Raw genomic sequence first — 20,651 nt, 5'->3', positions numbered from 1 at the left:
ATATATAAAGAACTCAAGAAGTTAGACTCCAGTAAGCCAAACAACCCTATTAAAAAATGGGGTACAGAGTTAAACAAAGAATTCTCACCTGAAGAACTTCGGATGGCAGAGAAGCATCTTAAAAAATGCTCAACTTCATTAGTCATTAGGGAAATGCAAATCAAAATAACCCTGAGATTTCACCTTACACCAGTCAGAATGGCTAAGATTAAAAATTCAGGAGACAGCAGGTGTTGGAGAGGGTGTGGAGAAAAGGGAACACTCCTCCACTGCTGGTGGGGTTGCAAATTGGTACAACCACTCTGGAAATCAGTCTGGCGGTTCCTCAGAAAACTGGGCACCTCACTTCCAGAAGATCCTGGTATATCACTCCTGGGCATATACCCAGAGGTTTCCCCACCATGTAATAAGGATACATGCTCTACTATGTTCATAGCAGCCCTATTTATAATTGCCAGATGCTGGAAAGAACCCAGGTATCCCTCAACAGAAGAGTGGATGCAAAAAATGTGGTATATCTACACAATGGAGTACTATTCAGCCATTAGAAACAATGAATTCATGAAATTCTTAGGCAAATGGATGGAGCTAGAGAACGTCATACTAAGTGAGGTAACCCAGACTCAAAAGGTGAATCATGGTATGCACTCACTAATAAGTGGATATTAACCTAGAAAACTGGAATACCCAAAACATAACTCACACATCAAATGAAGTACAAGAAGAAAGGAGGAGTGGCCCCTTGTTCTGGAAAGACTCAGTGAAGCACTATTCGGCAAAACCAGAACGGGGAAGTGGGAAGGGGTGGGTGGGAGGACAGGGGAAGAGAAAGGGGCTTATGGGACTTTCGGGGAGTGGGGGGCTAGAAAAGGGGAAATCATTTGAAATGTAAATAAAAAATTATATCGAATAAAAAAAACTTAACTCTGGAATTAAAAAGAAAAAAAAACAAAAAACAAAAAACAAAAACAAACAAACAAACAAAAAAAAGATGCTTCTGTTTAACTATATAGTCTAGCTATATAGTTTTTACCTAGAACTCATGAAGAAATGATTCTTTATTAGTTATGGGGTTTATTTTTAATAACAATGATTAAAAAATAAAAGTGATCTTCAACTGTTTCAAAATATTTAAAATCCAAAGACCTGCCCTGAGTATCTTGGCACACAGTCTTGATCACACATTATTATAAGCTTTGGAAAATAAAGCAGACAGGAAATGGAGCAAGGAACCATGCCAGAGCACATGGAGCCTCGAGAGTTAGAGTAGGTGCAGTCCACACCACTAGCCAACAGTGCAGCAGCAGCTCAGTTACCGTCCCACAGAAATCTAGACAGATTACAGCTGTGGCTGTACCTGTCTTCAAAGGGGGCAGGGTGAGCTATATTATCTGAAATAAGTTCTTAAAGAACTGATGCAAATTACTGCTCACCTTTCTGTGTGTAAATATCTACCAATATTTTAAGATCATCTCTAGAACTTTGTGGGAATAATGTCAAGTTCACTAAAATCTATGGAATCTGAATTCTCTTAAATTTTGGAACAGTGCACTTCTGCGGCATCTTACAAGTTACCATGTTTATTACAATTCCTCAAAGATTACCAGTTCAGCAAAAACATTAACAAATCTGCGTGGAATGTGACCCTAAGGTGTGAATCCATTTAGACTAACGAGAGGGCCTAGATCTCCTCTTTCATCCTGGGTTTTAATTTTCTCTTATGTTTCTCACTATAATCTTTACTAGTCTGCCTATAGGCCATCCTCTCCTAGTCAGAGAAAATGAAGAATGGAAGCTGAGAACTTTAGCTTATTCTCTGAATCCAAATACAGGGTCAGTTTGTTAACAATTTTTATTTGTGGAATGTGTTTTTCTTTTGTGTCTTATGTGTGCATATTATTTGGTTTCATATCCTTCTTCCTTCTGCACATGCTATTTTAAAGTCAGTCCATTTACCTAAATTCATTTTCCTATCTCTTTTTCTTTCACATATTTCCAGTTGTTCCATAAAAAGCATTCTGACCGCTACATGACCACTTTTGTTTCTAGAGTCTATATCCATGGCACCTTATTTACATTTTCTTTAAACCTTACAAACTTATTTTTATTTTAATTTTATTATTATTGTGTATGAGCTTATACCTTTGTTATTCTTCTGTTGTCGCTAGGTGACTATGAACAAGGCAACTTACACTAGAGTTTCTTGGGGCTTACAGTTTCAAAGAGTGAGCCCATGGACATCATGACTAGGAGTATGGCAGTAGGCAGTCAGGCGTGGCCCTGGAACAGAATCTAACATCTTACATCTGATCCACAGGCAGGAGGCAGAAAGAGTGCTAACTAGGAATGGTATGGTCTTCTCCAACTTCAAAGCTCACCTCCCTACTCGCACTCCCAGTGGCATATCTCCTCTCTCAAGTCCATACTTCTTAATTCTTTTCAAACAATTTCATCAATCAAGAACCAAGTATTCAAATATGAGCCTATGGTGATCGTTCTCATTGAAACCACGTATAAGCACACATCCTGTGGCATACACGTAGAAGTCAGAGGACAACTTTGTAGAGTAGTTCTCTGCCTTTCTACCTTTACAAGCATTCTAAGGATTGAACTCAGGTCATCAGGCTCATGTGGCAGATGCTTCTATCTGCTGAGTCATTTCTCCAGTGCCTGAACCCCATACCTTAATTTGCTATATCATAACTGTGGTAGTTAATCTTGTCATGTATTGAACTGTGAGACCAGTAGCTCTGAGTATATCTAAGGATTTTTCCAGAGAGAATTGGATTTGAAGGGTTCTGACCCACTCTCTGGTTTAATCCACTGATACTGTCAAGATTCAATGACGATCAAAAGGTAAAAAATCTGTAGAAGGCAGAGCTAGCTGGAGGAAGTAGGTTGCTAAGGATATGCCCCTGAAGCGGGTATCTTGGCACTGACCCCTTCCTGTTACCTCTGCTTCCGAGTTAGCACAAGGTAGGTAGCCTTTCTCTAATACAACCCTACTGGCATGATTGTCTGCTTTACCTCAGGAACAAAGCAATGAAAGCTGATAACCATCAAGTGAGACCTAAGATGCCACAAACACAAATAAATCTTTAAATTATTTCTGTCATTCATCAGTGACAAGAACTAATTTAACACACCAGCCTGGTACCATGTTCTTCCTGCTTATAATTACAGATCATCTAGTTGGTACTAGATTAAGACTACAAAACACTGAGTCAGCAAAATGGCTCAGTAGGTAAAGGTACCTGCCACCAAACTTGATGACCTAAGTTTGATTCCAGGAACTCAAAAGGTGGAAGGAAGGAACTGACTCCAGCAAATTGTCCTCTGACTTGTATGCATGTCTCATGGGCTGCACATCGCCAACATATACAAATAATAAACATAATTTTAAAAAACAACATGTAAAATGGAATACAAAACACACATGCACAAAAATCTCAGTCTCTACCACAAGAAGCTCATGATACAATGACAAAGAAAAGCCAGGACTGTAGATCCTGAAAACTGCTAAGGGTGCCTGACCCAAATTCGAGTCCAGGAAGCTTCCTGAAAGAGGTAAACGTTAAGCTAACAGATCTTTAAGTAGAAGATGGACAAATGATGGGAGAAAGTGAGGGAAAAAAGTATTATAGACAGAAGGCAGTTCCAGTTAAGTCACTGAGGACATTATACTAAGTTTGGTATTGTAATTATAGTACAAGATACAGGGAAAAGGAGGTTGAGTAGTAGGCGAAACCAAAAGGAGAAGAGACTTTTGACATTATACCAAGAACTTAATCTACTAGCTAGTGGGTGTCAGAATCATCCATACACTTGCCAGTGTTTCACCTTCAAAGACTCCAATCCCCTAAACTGAAAATGGTCCATCAGCAACACATTTAACAAGCTTCCTAAGAGATTCTGGTGAACAGCCTAATAGAAAGCCCAGGGCTAACTTTAAACAGTCAATGTTGAACAGATAGATCACTCTTGTATCAAAGCAGAAGCAAGAGTTCAGGGAAAAAATTAGCATCATGTAAATCAATTTGAATATTGCTGTAAGATTTCTAGTAAAAGGCGAGACCGTTTTTCCTAAGCAATAGTAGAAGAGTGCAATTTTAATAAATGTCTATTTAGGAGTTACAAGAGCATAATTTTGATGACATTAGATTGGGAAAAGAGAAAGGGAGTCAGGGGAGTCAGAACAATTCTCTCAATGATTGGCTGAGCTGCTGGTGTTGCCACCTGGACATCAAATAACAAGAGCTAAAGCACAGGTGCAGAATGGCTGCCAGGGCGAAAGCACACCTGGTACATGAGCTATGACTCTATCCATAAGCATAGGTGCAGAATGGCTGCCAGGGCAGAAGCACACCTGGTAAATGAGCTATGACTCTATCCATTAGGCCAGTGACGAACCTCTTCGCAGTAACTACTAAGACTAAATTCATTATGCTGTACATTTCAATCCCAAAACATCTTAAAAACAACCTTGTCAACTCTACCCAGTTTCCAACACAGGGTAGAATGAGTAAATAGTATAAATCCAGATCACTTTTTCGAGAAAACCAGACTAGGAAAGAAGAAAATATAGGGGGATGCTACAAAAAGAGGCCACAGGTCAAGAAAAGTTTTTGTTTTATTTAAAAATAATGGATCTCCTTTTTGTTTGAAAACTTTGGGGAAACAAGTCATATTTTTAGGTTCTAAGGAACCTGGTGGTACAGCTAGATATCTCTAACTGGCTGTGCCTGGCCCTTCTCCCAGGCAGTTCAGTCATAGTAAGAGTATTTACACATGAAAACGAACAAAATGTTATACAAAGTCTAAATTTTGTTCAATCATTGTAAATGTGAAAAAATAATAGAGGGTAGAGACATTTATTATTTGTGTGAATTTTATTATTTCCATGCATATTTATACATATATATGCATGCTTGTAGAGGTCAGAGGTCAACATCAGGTATCTTAATCTTTCTCTCTGCCTTATTTTTTGAGATAGTATCCCCCCCACTTCCCTCCTCCTCTCCTTTCCTTACCTCTTTCCCCCATTTCCTGATTTTCCCCATTCTCTCCTTTTTCTCTCTCCTTCCCTCATACCTCTCACTGAACCTACAGCTCACCAACTGGTCAAACTCACTGGCCATCCTCCTATCTCGAACCCCTCACTCCAGTGCTGGATTAAAGAATGCATTGCTATGACCACTTTTTATGTAGGGACCAGGAATCTAAACACAGATCCTCAAACTTATATATCAAAAATGTTACACACTGAGCCATCTCCTCAGCCCAAACTTCTCTTTAAAAATAATAAAGCATATCAATTAAATTAAATCATACAAGCAAGAGAGCATCTGTTGATATATGTGCTGCTTGTAACGCTCTGATCAAGGCTTCACGTGCTAAAGGCCATCAGATTTCCAACCAAAAATTTAAAAACATAAAGCACATTACAAACATTTATATACTTTTAATAATATAGGCAGCTTTTAAAATTTTATTTTATGATGATAATCAATCTATTTCTTTGTCTCTACCTCCTTTGTCACATACTTCCACTGTTAAGATCTACTCAAACACATGGAATCATGAAACCATAGATTGAACACTCTGAATATGTAAGCCAAAAAAACCTTTACTCCTTTAGAATTTTCTCTTGGGTATTTTGGTCACAGCTCTGCAAAATTAACACAGAAAACTGATACCAGAGAAGCAGAGTTTTTGTTGTGTCTAAGCCCAAACATGTGGTTCTTAAGCCTTTGGGAATGATTTATGAGAACTGGAAATTTGGGTGCTATAGGTTAGAAGCTATCTAGAATTGTATAAGCAAAGCTTAATGAGCCATTCTGGTGGGAAGCACAGAGTACCAACAAGAATGGCACAGTGAAAGCCAAGCTCATGATGTCTCAAATAAGAATGAGGCCTCTGTGAAGAATTAGACTAGAGGCAACTCACGTTACATTCTGGCAAAGAATTCATCTACAGTTTGTCTATGTATCTAAGATTAACTAAGGCTAAGATTAAAAGCTGGGTGTACAAATTCTTAACTCATGTTTTTCCTGATATTGCATGAAATTCAGGGAGACTTCTCATAGCTGTGTCTTTCAGAAGGGTACCTATCAAGCAATTTAGTGACCAGGTCTAGACTATATATAGCTAGGCTGCTTCAGCCCTAAGCATCACAAGTTTCCTGCTGCCCTAACTTTCAATTTCTTTATTCTCTCTCGTCTCTTCTCTTCTCTTCTCTCTCTTCTCTTTCTCTTCTCTTCTCTCTCCTCTTCTCTTTTCTCTCTTCTCTCTTTTACAGAAAAATGGGTCAACTTATTATTACTTCTCTTATGTTTTCTTGTTTTTCTTTTATACAAACAAGTAAGTGACCTGAGGAGATACTACTCCTCATAGAAAAAACTTACATCTTAACAAGAGTTGTTACTAGAATTTCAGCATCACAGGGCTTTGCAAAATTGTCTGTGACCTAGATGTTCAACATTACAAATGTGGAGCTATGCTAATCTTCAAGAAGTGAAAGAGGAAAAAATGGTGGTGCTGCTCCCACATTTATTCTGTATTGTGCATTTAGGTTAAGTCAAAATAGAAAATGTGTTTAATGAAATATTTTTAAGTTACATGGAACAGCGTAGGCTGTTCAAATAAAGAACACTTAGCTAAATATATTTACAATAATTTTGTGTAGAGGGAAAAAAATCTAAGAAAGTGACAGTGCCTAAATTTTCTTTTCCTTCTATATTTCAGGGAATCAACAGCAATAATTGGGGTGAGCTCGTTTTTCTTCCCAAGAGATCCCTTGTTTCTTATGTAGGTAAGCTTTTAGAAAGAGTTATTTGTGAGGCAGGGTTATTAAAATTAAGTGAAACATTCCATTCAGAACACAAACACCTGGCAGATTGAAGATTAGTAATTATCTATTATCATTATATTCTATTATAATTATCTATTCTATTATCATTATTATAATTATCTATTAGTAATTAGCTATTATCATTATCACTGAATCTGGCTCCTTCTTCTCTAGCGTCATTTTAAGCACTCCTGGGCCCTCATCTCCTGCCTCTGGTCTGTTTTCTATCCAACCTAAATCTTACAACTGCTTTTTTTTAAATGTCACTCAGTCAGGTGGTGGTGGCGCACGCCTGTAATCCCAGCACTTGGGAGGCAGAGGCAGGCGAATTTCTGAGTTCAAGGCCAGCCTAGTCTACAGGGTGAGTTCCAGGACAGCCGGAGCTATACAGAGAAACCCTGTCTCGGGGGGAAAAAAAAAAAAACAAATCCAAAAAACTAAAAAGTCACTCAGATTCCTTGAAGTTCTAACTCATTCTAATTCAATGACATTCTAATTCATGGGAAATGAGACCCTAATACCTTTCTTAGAGCATGCGATATCCTCCACCATTTTATCATTCCAATCTCTCTATACAACTAACACACAGGACCACCTCATCTACAGTTCTTCCCCAAAGTGTACAATTCCTCCACAGTTTCACTGCTTTACCATGTTGCTCCTGCCATGGAAATTACTAATAATTTCTTTTCTAAATGCCTTTATATTATCAGTCATCACACTGTATCATATACTTATATTCTTTCTTTACAAACTAAATTACACTTTCGTAAGAAGGGATCCCAGAGGGTCAGTGGTTAAGAGTACTGGTTGCTCTTCCAGAGGACCTGGGTTCAAATTTCAGTAGCTACATAGTACCTTACAACCATTTGTTAACTCCAGTTCCATAGGATTTGACATCTTCTTCTGGTTTCTTTGAATATTGCATACATGTTGTGCACAGATACACATGCAGGCAAAACTTAAATTAAATTAAATCTCTTTTAAAAGATTTTTTTAATCCAGGTCTTATTTTAAAAGAAAAATATCATTGCTTAACACATGCAATACACAGTAAGAAATCAATAAATACCAACTCACTTAATGCTAACTTTGACAGAAAACACTCAATTCTTTTTAAAAACTTTTCCAAGCTAGGGCTCTAACATGAACTTAGAAAAGCCTTTTTTTATTCCACAGCTAGCTGTGAAGTACTAAGAAAGGTGCTACACAAACTCTTAAAATCCTTAGCAAAGCTTACTATCTTAAAAAAAAAAAAAAAAAAAAAAAAAAAAAAAAAAAACCTTACAAATAAAAGTTGATATTGGTCAGCAGCTGAGTGGGGCCTCTAGGGGGACAGTCATGCTAGGTTCCTGTCTGTAAGCATAACAGAGTAACATTAGTAGTGCTAGGGATTGGTTCTTATCCATGGATTGGGTCTCAAGTTGGGCCAGTCACTGGCTGGCCATTCCCTTAGTCTCTGCTCTATCTTTATCTGTCCTTGCAGTTTTTATAGGCAAGACAAATTTGGGGTTAAAGGCTTTGTGAATGGATTGGTGTCCTTATCCCTCCACTGGGAGTCCTGCCTGGCTACAGGAGGAGGTCACTTCAGGCTCCATATTCCCCACTGCTACGAGTTTCAGCTAGAGTCATTCCCATAGACATAACTTTCCTCATCCCATCCCCCATCCCAGATTTCTGGCCACACAGTAGCTAACCAAAACAGAAGCAGAGACCTACAACCAAACAGATGAAATTCAGGGAGCCTTATGGAAGAGTTTGGGAGAAGGATTGAGAGTCCCAGAGTGAACAGGAGGGAACCCCAGAGAAAGACCAACAGAGTCAACTAACCTGGACACTTGGGGACTCCCAGAGACTAAACCATCAACAGAAGAGCATATGTGGGCTAGACCTAGGCTCCTCACATAGACATATACTGCATATGTACAGCTTGATCTTCATGTGGGTCCCCCAACAACTGGAACGGGGGTGTCTTTTGACTCTGTTGCCTGTGGATCCTGTTCCCCTGACTGGGTTACCTAGATGGCCTCAGTGAAAAAGGATTTGCCCAGTCCTGCAGTGACTTGATGTGCCAGAGCAGGCTGGTACCCTGGGGGCCTCTCCTTCTCAGAGGAGAAGCTGAAGGGGTATGGGGTAGGAAGCTGAAGGGGAGTTGTTATTGGGATGTAAACAAATAAATTAATGGAAAAAGGTTGATATGTCATTTGTATTATATTAAAGATTATAATTCAAAGGATTTTTTAAAAGTTCTTAAACTTTTATTATAGGCATAGCTCTTCATACTTGTTGAAGAAACATTAAAAATCATTTGAAGCCTAAACCTAATGTAAAGTGAAAATAATAAAATAATTTCTATAGCAAAATCATAATGATCAAGTCTTATGTTTTTCTGGCATATGCAAAAGATTCCACAAAATAAGGTCTAGGGATACTAAACATAGATATTCATAAACCTTAAAGATACCTTGTAAGTCGGGGAGGAGGTTCAAACCTATAATCAGTCTTAGAAAGCCGCACAGAACCATAATGAGATTAAAGACAACCTAAACTATTCCTTGGAAGTTTAGACAGCACTAGTTTCCTCTTATTCTTATATGTCTGCATAGGCAATACGACTAGCTACCCCTTAACAAAAAAAGATGAATTTAGTTGAAGCAGTCATATATAGAAAAAAGTTTCTTGTTATATTTCACTCCAAGAAAGCTAAGAGTAGAGTCAAATCAAGATGCAGTTGTTGTTTCAACGGCTCTCTAACTATCCATGAAGAGGCTAGTTAAGGGAGATGAACACAGAGTCGGGGGAGAACTGAAGCAAAAAAGATATTTTCTGAGAAAGGACTTTTCAAATCTAACCTACACTCATCACAATAAGCTTCTATCTCTATGTTAAGAATATGGACAGGTAAGCTCAGCATGGTGGCACACATATGCAATTCTAGCACTTGAGAGGTTAAAACATGAGATTGCCTCAAGTTCAAGCTAGTGAATTCTAGGCTAGCCATGGCTAGTGAGACACCTTCAATAATAATAATAACAATAGCAATAATAAGTAGACAGAGACATATAAAGAAAAATAAAATTATCCATGAACCACATACTAGAAACCAATTGCTACAGGTTCCTAGAGTATTCAAGTATATTTTGGCTACAGAATTACATTCCTAAAACACACAAAAATATTCAGGGTATTAGTAATACAGTAGATGAAATGTCATACTAAAAATAAAAGATATTTTTGAGCTTTTGTTTTTCCTCAAATATTTATGACTCCCTACCCCCAACTTTTTAACTGTTGGTTTGATGTTGGGTTTGTCAATTTGTTTTGAAACAGAATCTAGCCAATCAGCCCAGGTCACTCCAAACTTAGGATCCTCCTAAACTAGCCTCCTGAGTCCCCATGACAGGGTATATTAATCCCAGCCTGTCCCCTAGTATTCCTATATCCAGAAAAATTAACACTAGATAATTTCCAAATGTCTCTTTGGACTGTGAACTTTCATGACAGTACACCAATAAAAAAATATATATATAACAAACATGAAGATCCAGTTACAATGTTTCCTTAATATGAGTAAAACCAGATTTTGCCAAAACACTAGTATTTTATTTAAAAAATAAAAAATAAAAATGAGGAGTAGGGCTGGAAAGAGGGCTTGGCAGTTAGGAGCACTTGCGGCTCTTGCAGAGGGCCCAGTTTCTGTTCCCAGCACCCATGTCAGGAGACTCACAACAGCGCTTCACTGCAGCTCCACGGAATCTAACACCCTATTCTGATCTTGTGGGCGCCATCACATATGTGTTGTACTTACATTGACTCAGGTTCACATACATGCAAACAAAATAAATACTATAAAAAATAATAATGAGCCAGGCAGTGGTGGCACACGCCTTTAATCCCAGCACTTGGGAGGCAGAGGCAGGCAGATTTCTAAGTTTGAGGCCAGCCTGGTCTACAGAGTGAGCTCCAGGACAGCCAGGGCTACACAGAGAAACCCTGTCTCAAAAAATTAATAATATCTACATAGTGGAAGCAGAGAACAGACTCCTCAAAGTTGTTCTCCAACCTCCATGACTCATGCCTACACACAGACATCCTTTCTCTCAGTCACATTTAAATAATAAATATAAAATATAAGGAATAGAGAAGATTATGCCAGTAACTTGAAACAAATGACTTTAAAAATAGTCTTCAAAACATTTAAATAAAGTTAACAGGAGAAAAATGCAAGAATAATTATCAGCATTACTGTGTTTGGAAACATCATCACGAGGAAATACAAAAAGCAACAAAGCATTTTAATCTTTAAGATATCACAAGTCAAGACTGAGGATACAGCTCAGTGTCAGAGCCCTTGCATGGCACTCAAGACCCCAGGTGCAACACACACACGCTCAGGCATGCACGAGCACACACACACACACACACACACACATTTAAAGCATCAGGCTTTCCTTAAGTCAGCAAAGTGCTTCCTTTGCAAGCATCCGAGGATCTCAGTTTGATCTTCAGAGCCCAGGTTTTTAAAAAAGCTGGGTGTGGTGGTATATGCATGTAATCCCAGTCCTGGGAAAGTGAAAACAAGTGGACTCTGGGGCTCAATGGCCAAACAGCCTGGCCTAATCAGCTAGTTCCAGGCCATTCCTGAAGAAAGTCCTCTGGCCTACACACAGACACATACACACACACACACACACACACACACACACACACGCACGCACACGCACAGTGCAAGTCAAAATGCAATAAAGTCCAAAAAGCAAATCTAGAAAGCAGTGTAATGAGAGCTGACGGACATGAACAGCTGCCCCACAAGTTACACCAGTACAGCCTCCTTGCACTGTATTTCCCACTTCAATGGATTAATACCCAGAGGTTACAACAATGAGTGATTCTGAACTGATAAATATGTTTTGCTGCCCTTTTAAAGAGGCCACATTATTATGATAAAAAATAAAGAGGAAACTGTTCTTACCACTGTTTTAATTTCGCTCATCCAAACTCAATGTATTTAATAGCTCTTCTGCTCCAATACAATGAATGTAATTATTACTACTGTTTTTCTAAGGAGTGATGACAACTATGGCACCAATAAAAAGTGTAAGTCACATTTGACCAGATCAATGTTAAAGAATATTCTTACTGCTTTTTAAAAGTCATAATACATTAAAAACATACAGATTTAATTCTGTCTGTGGTACATAAATATGAATTACTATATTTAATCATAAGACATCTCCAATGTACAAAACACAGCTAATTTTTAAAAAAGAAATAAGCATAAAGAAAAAAATTCCCAGAAAATATCAAGCATACCAACAATCTTTTGTATAGCTCATAACTAAAAACAGTACAAGAAAATGCAAGTAGAGTTGGTCCACACTAGATATAAAGTGAATACTTCCCACCACTGTAATACTTGACACTTTTAATTAGTACGCTTGTCTTATTTATTAAAACATGTCTCCCAGGAGCTAGAGTGATGGCTCAGAAGTTTAGAGCACTTGTTGGTCTCGCAAAAAAACCAAGGTTTGTTCCCAACACACATAGATATCTAAATCTTTTAAACCACTTCATAAGGTGCGACATGTAATAAACTGTACATCTTTAAAGTATATAATTTGTTCAGTTTCAACGTATGTGTACACCCATGAAACCATGGTCATAATCAAGACAGTGGAGCCTGTCTACCAATCCCTGTAGTTTCCTAGTACATCCTCCCTTCTATGCTCCCTCCCTGACCTCATCTATACCCAGCCCACCACTGAAATGACTTATGCCACTATAGATAAGAACACATTTTCTAGATTGAACTACAAAGTACCCAGTTATTTTTTTGTTATTGATGTTGGACTGAAATTGTGTGTGTGTGTGTGTGTGTGTGTGTGTGTGTGTGTGTGTGTATGCCTACACATAAGTGTATTGTGGGTGTCTGGCTTTCTACACAGAGCATAATTATGTTTGATCTTTTAGTCCATTCCTCAATTGCTAATTAGTAATCTACTATATAAATGGCTCTTTGCTTTTCAAAGATCAGTAAAAACAGTTCTATAAAAATGACTACAAGTGTGTGGAACCATAGTGCTCATCTACTATTTCCATTCATTTAACATGGCTAGAAGCGCTCATTTCCTCACCACTGTGGGTTTCAGTTTCAAAGACTAATATCTGAATGAAACAATGCCTATCCCTTTGGAAAATAATTTTCTTTCTTAACCTATCAAGACATCTGGTTTTAAGCATTACTATTTCATGTTATTAGGTACTTTTTTTTCCTTATTCTATTCTTTCTAGTGCTTAGACTTAGTAAGCATTCAAAAATTCCAAATATATATCACATCTCTCTCAATTATTATAAGCAAGACCACAGGAATTAAGAGGTACAAGGACAAACATTGATGAGAAGCGACAATGAAAAAATAATACCAATGAGAATAGAGTTGCATCACTGACTCCACAATCAGTTTACACTTACTAATCTAATAGAGGATAGATATGCTGAAAATTTATTATAAAGTATCAGTTATTTTCTGTTTCTTTATTATAAACACTAAGAGTAGACCTCAGGACTACGTATTTTTCTGGTCTAAGTATTTTGTTGTTGTTGTTTTCTTTCACAGTGCTGGAGATTAAACCCCGGGCCCTGTGCATGCCAGACAAGTACTCTACCACCATGACACATTCTCAACCCCATTTTCTCATTTTTGAGACAGATCCTCACTAAGCTGTTAAGCTGTCCAGGCTAGTCTCGAACATGTGATCCTCCTGCTTCAGCCTCCCAAGGAGTTGGGACTACAGAGATGCTCCATCAAGCTTTACAGATCCAAGTATATTGGTCTAATACTTTATATTCTGATGTTAAAAAAATTCTCCATTTGGAATGTGGTGGTCCATTTATTTCAAGTCATCTATAATAAAACAAAAGAATTAAGATAATCTCTTTGTTGGTCATTAGAAAATCATTTTTAAAATTCAGGTCATTTATGTTGTAATTTCACAAATGGCCAAGAAAAGCCATATTTGATAACATTTCAGGGACTTAAATTCTTTTTAATAGGCATCTAAAAATAATTCAAAAAATCAGATGAAGGTGTTCAGGTTAAATATAGCAGCAGACTATAAAAATCACTCTGGAGTTCTGTATTGGATGGCTTTTTCTGCGACTAAAACTAGCAAACACATGGACTAAATCCAAGCAAACAGAACCAAAGCTACATTTGGGAACATAAATGACTAGGTTGGTTAAAAAGAACTAAAAGAAAAAAATGAGCCAGGTAAAGGGCTTAGTAAGAGTATGCATGCTTTAGGTACTGGGTTTGATTCCCAACACTGGAAGAAAAAAAGAAGTATGAAATGAAAATTGTCCATTTATGGGCAAAATGGTTAAGCTCCTGGAATAGTCAAGGCAACATAAAAATTTCTGCAATGCAAAGTCACTAATATCTATTATGAATAATCTGCACTCAGATGTTTAGTTCTATCACCTAAAACCTAACCTCCCAGCCAAGCCCATTCTCAGAGAGCTCTCAGCACCTCCCTATTCTGTCATTCTTGCTAAAGACACAGCTGTTGCTGTCTTCTACATCTCTATGGACAATGTATTAAAAAGTCAATAGCCTCTCACCACAGCCACAAATTTCTAAATCATTTCTGGCAGCATTATACTTACTAATATTCCCAGAGTTGGTATCTCTGCTTCTGTTCCTGCTAACCCTTCTCCCAAATACTGGTATATTTTCCAATTAGCCATAGTATAGCTCCTCTGAAAATCAAGTTTGAGCCAGGCGGTGGTGGCACACACCTGTAATCCCAACACTCTGGGAGGCAGACGCAGGCTTATTTCTGAATTCCAGGCCAGCCTGGTCTACAGAGTGAGTTCCAGGACAGCCAGGGCTAAGCAGAGAAACCCTGTCGGGGGTGGGGGGTGGGGGGAGCCAAAAAGCCAAAAAAAAAAAAAAAAAAAAAGGAAAGAAAAAGAAAGAAAGAAAGAAAGAAAGAAAGAAAGAAAGAAAGAGAAAGAAAATCAAGTTTGATTACATCAGTTTGTAAACAAAAAGAGGACTTCTCTCCCTACGAAGGCTGATAAAGCCTTTCACAATCTGATCTCTCACCCTTTCCATCTGTCAGTACTCTACAACTTCTACTTAACTGGCTCCAACAGGCAGACAAGTCTCAGCTCTCTTCAGACTCCAGTCTCCAACACTATTGCTTCAGGGCTTTTACAAATGGCTTTCTCACTGTTTGTCCTTCCCTCAGAAAAGAGCATGGATCACCCCCTCACTTCCTTCCGGTTATCAAATGTCATTTTTTTTTCCTGAAGGCCTTTCCTAACTAGCTCTAATCAAATTGCAACCATTTCTGGCTCTGTCTTCTCCCTGCTTTTTCTCTAAGTCCTTTAACATCATCTGACAAAGCATATTTATTTATGATCTGAGGTTCTTCCAGAAGATGTATGACCCAAGAGATGGGGGTATTTATCAGTTTATAAAAAGTGTCTGGCCCACAAAAGGTACTTAAATAGATCTTTACTAAATGCATATGCTGTATAAGCAATTTATTGTCTGAGAAGTATTTTAATGGAAACTAAATAACAGAAACTCATCTCTCCCTTATGTCCTCTCTCTTACAAAGTCTCTCAATATCTGTATGTATTAGTATCAATGTGGATAACAGCAAAGAGCAACAGAAAAGTTACTTGCAAAGCACTTTAAAAACAGATATCCCCTACCAATTAGCTACATAATAAAAGCTAAGCGCCAACATCTTTATTAGTATAAGGTTACCAGGTATGGAAGTTAAAAGTAATGGCAGACCAGCCAAATGCCTTCAAGGAGAAAAAGCTCAAATCAATGCACCATATCAATCTGTTAAACAAACCCTGGAGAAAATGCAAAATGAATTTGATCCTTAAGGAAATACTGGCCAGAATTCAACACAAATGTGTATTCAATACGAGTCAGCACCCTAAAAAATTTTTTCTCACACCATCAACTACGAAGCAAGAGTCTCTGTCTGTCTGTCTCTCTCTCTCTTTCCTTCCCTCCCTCCCTATGTGATACTGCGCGCGCGTGTGTGTATATATGTGTGTGTGTGTGTGTGTGTGTGCGCGCGCGCGCGCGCGCGCGCTCCTATCGAGGATGTTTTGCTGTTTTATTTATCCCTCTGAGGATTGGATGAGGGCACTTTTCTTGATCGCCTGAGCTCCAACCCTCAATCATGAACCCTAGGCCTCCGGTGGCAGGGGAAATCTCCCTAGGTCATGTCCCAATTTTATTCCCATCTCAGCCACCGCTCCAGAGGCGCGCGGGAACCACGAGAGGTTGTTTGCGGAGTCCCGCAGCAGGTGTCACGGGAAGGGAAGGGACAGCAGGGACTCAGGAACACCAGGGTGGGGATGACAGATGGGCCCGCGGCGCGAAGAGAGACGCCCTGAACCTGTCAGCTCCCGCAGTCACCTGCTGGAAAGGACCCGGCAGGCTGAGGGTAGCGGCGGTCCCGGACATGCGCTCCCCGAGGTGAAGCGCCCCCTGAGGACACCGGCCCGCCGCACCAGCCGGCCCGTAAGTAAAGTTAGTAAGGGGTCGGCGGCGCCACCTCAGTCCTCGGGGCCCCGGGACCGCCTCAGTCAGCAACCGTGCAGAGCTCGGAGTGCAAGCGAACTCCAGCCCGGCCGTGCTCCGGGCACCACCCGTTCCCCCAGCGCGGCACGACCCCGCCCGGGCTGACCGCCACCTTCCCGCCATGCCCCGCTGAGGTCAAGACCCTGACCCTCCAAAGTAGCCCGCTACCGCTGCTGTCTTTACCTCCGCTCTGAGGTCCGCCGCGCGCTCTCACCCGTGCAAGAGAACCCGGACTCACCAAGGCTGCCCGTCCAGCGTGAGCTCTCACCCCCGCCCCCTCAGGTAACCCGGGAAACCGGGAACACCACCCCTTTCTCCCCCGCCCGGACCCAGATCCACTCCTCTGCGCGTGCGCACAGGCCCCGCCTCGATCGCCTAGAGTCCCGCCCCACCGGGAGGGCACGCTGGGGTCACCGACGTGATGCGTGGAGAATCTCAGCCAATGAAAGGAAGAAGGCGGAACAAATGCAGCGGGGCGGGCCCTGTGCAGCCTCTCTGAGCTCAAACTCTTCCCAGCCGCCTGGAGATTCTGCCCCTAAAAGCCAAGCATAAGTGTCTTCTTTCTACTCTAAACTCAGGTTCATTGGAAAAACTACATCTGTGTTGAAGACTGTTCAAAGTCAATTTACGGAAAGATGAGTGATCAGTAGCCAAAATTATCTTGGACTATCTTTAGGTCCTTTAAAAACTGCTTATTACCGACCTCTGTAGCTGACCTAAGATCTTTGTGGCTGTTATGTAAAACGTTTGGAATGTATTGTTAAACTTAGCCAACGACTGGCTTTTCAGCAATGCTCAAAAGAAGAATATCAACTGGAGATTTTCCTGCTGTGCTGTAGTCTGCACACCTGATGTCCTTTCCCCTGTATTTGGCAAATGTATTGATTTATGATCTTTTGTTCGATGTCTACAAGACCTTGCGTAAACCTCTTCCACAATAGAACATGTAATTCTGGGAAACTCGAATCTGTATTACTAAGCAATATTCACTCAAAGTTGCCTCAGAATAAACTTTCCTTTGTTTTTGGTTTTTGTTTTGTTTTGTTTCATGGACAGTATGTGCAATGAACTGTTGTCCTATCTTCTATTGGAGGTCAAAGGATTAAAAAAGAAAGAAAGAAAAATGGAAAGGTTCATCAAGATGGAAGCAGGGCTATCCTCAAAATAGTTTTGTGTCCTGGTCATATATTTCTGTCAAGAAACTGAGAAACTCTTGCAAATTTTCTGGGGTCCGGGTATAATACCCCACCTAGCACTGTTCAAATATGTTTGCATACAGCGGGCCATGTGACAAAGATCCTCGTTTAAGCCAAACCTTAGTCAGACTTTTGAACCTTTTTCCCTTGGCCCAGGTGCTATGTGTACACATCTTTGTAAACTCTAGGTTTAGCAATCGCCAAGGCAGTTTAACAAGAACCCACATATACACAATCACACGCTCCCTATCTACAAAAATATTTTAGTCCTCACCTTTAGTATCTATTCATTCTGGCCTGCCTTCAGCATGAATCCTTCAAGGTTTGTGCTACCAAAGTTGACTCATATTGGCATCAATGATGGGCTCCACGTTTCCTGACTATAAATCCCCCACTTATCCCCAGTGTACAAAGGCCACCTCTGTACCTGGGTCTCTTTTATTATGCTATCCCTGGGTAAAATTTGCCTTTGCCACTTTAACTCGTGCCCAGCTTTGGTTTTCTCATGACTATCAATGTTATATACTTTAATATACCAATCTCTTCTGAGTGTGGGAACCACAAGTTAAAAGGATATCTGATCCTCACCACAGACAGTCTAACTAAACCTAAGACTGACAAAATGATGCTGCTGTAGGCATTTTGATTTTTACTACTTACAGCTTAGAGGTCACCCTTCCTCTTCTTCCTGTCATAACCGTGGTCAGCCTATGAGATAACAGAGGCATGGTGAGGGGAGGGGGAATCAAAGCTATACTGATATATTTGGTATCATTTGGCAGTTTTTAAAGGCTTCCCAAATCATACAGTCAATAATGAAAAAGTCTATAGGTTGATCATATAGCAGAATAGTAGGGTGGAGAGATTTACAATCAATGACAAAAAAAGCTCTGGAACCCCCATGTTCACCACCAATGAATACATGTAATAGAACATAGCTGAGAAAAGCACATAGCACACACATGTAAGGAAAGGCAGGATCTGTGTAAATGACCTATAAAGACTCATAACCACCACGGCCCATGTTTGGAGCCTTTGATCTTTCTCCAGCTCTGGCTCAAGTGTTTCTTCCTTAATAAACTGCCCTTTCTTTCTTCCACTATCCTGTGTGTCCCTGGCCCAATTCCTTGCTCTAAGACACAAAACTCTGGAAATGCCAGTGGGTAGCTTCCACACTCCATTATCTGTCTATAGTAGTAAGGATCACTATAAACTAAGGCCTCCAGTCACTTTTTCACACAGGAATTGAGAAATAAAAATAACTCAGGACATTATATCCAAAGGCTATTTACCAGATGCGACTCTTAATTCCTCAGCTGCCTTATGGCCTGATGAGAGAGTATACAGTTAGCCACTGATGTGGCTGAAGTGATCTCTCTAGGAAAATTCCTCTCTTCAAAATAATTTCATCTGATTCTGGTATTTAACCATTAACAGCTCATATCTTTAGGCAGAGGTTACCCACTTCCTCTGGCAGGCGGTCTCTTAACATGCCAGTACTCTAGGGATGGGCAGCATACAAAGTCTCTCAGAATCAAATGAAAGAAATGCCACAAAATGAGCACTTGTTTACCAAGTGTGTAAAGAGTGTCTCTTAAGTGCTAGGATCTGTGCTCAGTTCAATGTCAGGCACTTCAAGCTCTGCAATGTCTCTAAACACAGAGAGGAAAAGCAGTTACACCTTATTGGTCAGATATTGATCCAAGACTGGTGGACTCGATGTTCTCCCTCCAATCTAAAACAACAAACAAACAAACAAACCTTTTAATGAACAAAAAAGTCACAGTAACATCAAGTAACAAACTGCTTTCTGGTTCCCTTGGAAGAGAGATTATAGATGAATGTGCAAGACTTCATTAAATGGAAAGAAAATGAAAGACATTACATAATGGTATACTTTGACCCTTGAAATATTTTTACTCATAAAAGGCCAAAATAATGGCATTTGTGACATTATCTGCCTTCATCATAAAGCATTTTAAACAAGACATTACAATATTTATTTTGTTCAAGAACATTTTAGAATTAAGACAAGTATAGTAGTGAACACTGATAACCTTAGCATTTCAGAGACTGAGGCAGGGAAATTGCTACAAATTCAACACTAACCTTGACAACTTGAATTTGATTCTCAGAACACACATGACAGAAAGAAAAACCAAATTCTAAAAGTTGGTTTTAGAAGCCTCTGACCTCCACGTGTGTTTCACAGCTTGTGCACATGCATACAGACACACATACCAAACAGACAGACAAACATATAAGTAAATGTAAAAACAAAACTAACATGGCATATTAGAATATTAATATCCAGGCATAATAAAAGTATACACCTAGCAGGAAGTAGAGGCAGGAGGATCAGGAGTTCAAGGTTATCCTTGACCACATAAGTTTGAGGCCCTTTTTCAAAACAGCAAAAACAAAAATGAGTAAATACTAATGAATAGTAGTACACTAAGTATACACAAGCTTAAGACACTTAGCTTAAGAGATCTCAAATGGATATCAAAATAGATTTGAGAACATACAAAAGTGGAAAACATCTATAGAAAGAAAATGAATAGGAAGGAAGGAAACTGTGCTTATGTTTATTTGCTATCCTGAAGGAGTTTTGTAGCAGTAAATTGTCAATAGAACTTGCCTCAGAATGAATGTTAAAATGAGACTATAACATTAAGGCTTTAAAATAAATACCATAATGTGCACATTTTCACATTTAATTGTTCCCTAAATACCTTCAAATGTTGTGACTAAGAGGTCACATGCTTCCTCATTTCACTTCAGCAAAAGCCAAAGTCCTTGCAATGACCTTCAGTGTTTAATATCTGCCCCAGAACCTCACCACCTCCCTCCTTCCTTCTTCCCAAACAGAGTGGCCTCTTCACTGATTGGCATAGGCTTCCAGGCAAGTTCTTGCTTTTGAGATCTTGCACTGCCTGGATCCTCCAAACAATGTGCTTTCTCTTTAGATAGCTGCAATGATGATTC

General features: G+C 39.5%; 1 protein-coding gene across 3 annotated transcripts in view; it reads right to left on the bottom strand.

Annotated features, from left to right (window-relative positions):
• Positions 1–16,770, bottom strand: part of Lyst (lysosomal trafficking regulator) — a 196,083-nt gene extending 179,313 nt beyond the window's left edge. For all 3 annotated transcript variants that reach the window (XM_052157710.1, XM_052157707.1, XM_052157708.1), the window contains exon 1: positions 16,651–16,770. The gene's annotated coding sequence lies outside the window, so the exon portion shown is untranslated. The remainder of the gene's footprint in view (positions 1–16,650) is intronic.
• Between the last annotated feature and the right edge of the window lie 3,881 nt (positions 16,771–20,651).

Source organism: Apodemus sylvaticus, chromosome 14 (assembly GCF_947179515.1).
Source record: "Apodemus sylvaticus chromosome 14, mApoSyl1.1, whole genome shotgun sequence".
Taxonomy (NCBI): Eukaryota; Metazoa; Chordata; class Mammalia; order Rodentia; family Muridae; genus Apodemus; species Apodemus sylvaticus.
The sequence above is the reverse complement of the archived record's forward strand: the minus strand, read 5'-3'. Positions and strand labels throughout refer to the sequence as shown.